The 3366-nt window shown below is 37.2% G+C and overlaps 1 pseudogene; it reads left to right on the top strand.

Moving 5' to 3' along the window:
- The window catches only part of LOC107719320 (protein transport protein Sec16B-like), a 3722-nt pseudogene extending 685 nt beyond the window's left edge, over positions 1-3037 (top strand).
- The last annotated feature ends 329 nt before the right edge of the window (positions 3038-3366 follow it).

Genomic DNA, 3366 nt, shown 5'->3' with positions numbered 1-3366 from the left:
GTTTCTTAAATAGTGGGGTTATAGGAGCCTGTCTGAATGTTGAGGGAAAAACACCAGTGTGAAGGGATGTGTTAATGATGTGAGTGAGTGCAGGTACAACTACAGGAGAAATGGCTTGAAGGAGATGAGATGGAATAGGATCAAGCTGACAAGTAGTAGGATGATTAGAAAGGATGAGTTTGGAGACTTCTGCCTCAGAGAGTGAAGAGAAGGATGTGAATGAGTGTATGTTTGCTGGTAAGATGTGCTTGACAGATTGTGGTGTGGAAAATTGTGCACTGATGTTTTTAATTTTATTAATGAAAAGCGTGGCAAAGTCGTCAGCTATTAGAGTTGATGCAAGAGGGGAAGGAGGAGGACAAAGGAGTGAGGAAAACTTTTTAAGAGCATGCGAGAGTTAGACGAATTGTTAATTTTGTTATGGTAGTATGTCCTTTTAGCAGTGGAGACATTAGCAGAGAAGGAAGAGAGGAGTGTCTGATACACATTAAGGTCAGTAGAATTTTTGGATTTACGACACACCCTTTCAGCAGCCCTGAGCTTAGAATGAAACCTGAGCTTCCGACAAAACGGAAATTGAATTCAGCTGAACACACTTTACTGTTTATCACAACAAAGGTCTAAGCAAGCGCACGACACTGACAAGGTATGCGATAGAGTAGGAGACCAAACACAACTTCAGCACGTCTCAACACAGTAAACAAACAAGCGTTTCCTAGCAACGACAACTGCGCTAAACAGTAATGAGACAATAAATAAATAAACTTACGATCTGCTTTTAACTTCCGCTTTTAACTTTTAGCTTCTCTCAAAGAGTATTTCTTTACACTGTCTTTTGCTAGCGCTTGAACACACTTTACTGTTTATCACAACAAAGGTCTAAGCAAGCGCACGACACTGACAAGGTATGCGATAGATTCAATAATTATTAATAATTATTAATTGTATTTTTTAAAAGATTTAATTCTTTGATTGCAGTGTTCTGTTTTTCAAGTTCTGTCATAACTCTGCTATTCGCTGTACTGAACTCTTTGAGTACTGCCAGAGGCTTGGAAATGCTGAATTTTTCATTCCTGCTTTTCAGGTAGCATTCATACATTAACTACAGGAATAGCAAATCAGGGGATCTGAAGGTCTGAGACCACTATTGAAATACTTATATTCTAATTTAATAATAAATAAAAATCATTACACATTTGATCAAAATTTTATTTTATTTATTTTATTAAAATTGTACTTTATTTATTTCCTAACTTTTATTGTTTTAAATTGTTTAGTGAAGTCTCAGCGTTCTAGACCCCACTGTATATTCTAATTTAATAATAAATAAAAATCATTACACATTTGATCAAAATTACATTTTATTTATTTTATTAAAATTTTACTTCTTTATTTATTTCCTAATTTTCATTGTTTTCAATTGTTCAGTGAAGTCTCAGCCTTCTAGACCCCACTGTGTATCCCAATTTATGACTGTTTATGTCAGATTTGTATAGGTCATTATTTTATATGATCATAAGCGCTCCTTAATTTTCAAATTGTTCAGATTATATGACTGTTTTTTGTTGTTGTTTTTTCTGTGGTTAAGTGTGTGTTCATACTGTATATTTGATCTATTGCATAGTTATTGTGTTGTGTTCTGTGTAGGTGTATAAATTCTTATATGCATGCCAGTTGCTGGACTGTGGTCTGGTTTCTCAGGCCTTCCACTACTGTGAGGTGGTGGCAAAAGCTCTGCTCAAGGAGAGGAACCCCATTTGGTGCTGCTGGGAGAGCTTATTAAAGTAACACACACCTTTACATACAGTGCTAACACCGATGCTGTAGGCAGCTTTGTCCTTTTTGTGTACGCGTTGAAAAGTGTTTTGTGATCTGTCTCATTTGTTTGCTACCACAGTTGGTGGGCAGATTGAAGTTCTCCGAGGCACAATTCAGTGACACAGGTCAGCTTTTCCTGGACCCCAATTGGTTGGTGCAGGTTCGCTGCAGACACCAGGCCATGCTGGTAAACCCAAAGCTTGTACAGTATATATGGCAGTCATTAGTCCACTTTAAGATTAAAGGACTGTATATAGCAAGACTAAATACCATCCATATGGAACTCAAATGTATAGATCACTATTGATTTTCATAACCCATGGCACTTGAGATGCATTCAAAACACATGTATACCAGGTGGAAATGGTAAATGCATCTTGGCTGACAACTTGTGATTGAATCACCAAAAAAATGCATTTTAATGCTCTGGAAACAGGGTGTCTGCTCGATTTCTGGAATATTGTATATAATTTGTTTTAGTACCAGTATACATGGGGCCCTGAACATCTTCAGAATAGACTGCTTTTGTTGTGACCTTTCCCCTGGTTCCACTCTCAGTAACATGTTTATTTTCTTAGGAGGGGAGATACTGGAGTGAAACATATCAGTCACCAGTTGGGGAGACTACTTGGACTCATGAGGAGAGTAATGCGTGTTCAGGTTAAAACATTTGCCAGATTTTTTAGACTATATGCCCATGATGTTTTCCTGTGAGCCTCTAGGTGGCAATAAAACTCTGTCAGTGTTGCCCGTAATTTTAGAACATTGTTAATGTGCAGGAGAAAAGTGTTAACAGTTTGTCAGTATGCAGTAAAAAGTTTGTGTTTTCTCTCTTGGCTTCTCTGTAGATTTTACAGAAGGCTTCCAGACGGATGCCGTTAACCACGCTAGCACTGAAACCGAACACTCAAACCCATCTCAATCCATGATACTGCACACTGATGCCCGGTTTCAGGAGTCTTACTCTACAGTGAGCCACTCTTACTCTTCTGAAGAACAGACTCCTAAGACCATGGCTCCAGTGCCACTGTACCCGACCCAGCAGCCAATGACACTGCCCCGAATCTTCCCGATGGAAAAGTCTGGGCATCCACAAGTTTTAATGGACCAAAGCCACTCTATTCTTGATAGCAGCAGTAAAAATGATAACTTTCACACTGCTGCTTCTACTTCACCTCCAAGAAACTACAGTAATACAGGTTACGATGACTATGGATGACACAATCAGTTTTACACAATTTATGTATTGTTCTTCAATGATTTCTTGAAAATAAATAAAAAATTGTGGACAGTAAGATTTTTTTTTTTTTGAAACAAACACTTTTATTCAGCAAGGACATTAAATTGATCAAAAGTGACAGTAAAGACTTTCTATTTATCAAGGAATCCCAAAAAAACTTATCACTGTTTCCACAAAAATATTAATCAACACAACCATTTTCAAACCTGATTATAATATAGAATGTTGGTAACACTTTACAATAAGGTTCATTAGTTAACATTAGTTAACTACTTTAGTTAACATGAACTAAGCATGAACAATACTTC

This window comes from Sinocyclocheilus rhinocerous, unplaced genomic scaffold, assembly GCF_001515625.1.
Source record: "Sinocyclocheilus rhinocerous isolate Xijiao unplaced genomic scaffold, SAMN03320098_v1.1 scaffold5075, whole genome shotgun sequence".
Classification (NCBI taxonomy): Eukaryota; Metazoa; Chordata; class Actinopteri; order Cypriniformes; family Cyprinidae; genus Sinocyclocheilus; species Sinocyclocheilus rhinocerous.
The sequence above is the reverse complement of the archived record's forward strand: the minus strand, read 5'-3'. Positions and strand labels throughout refer to the sequence as shown.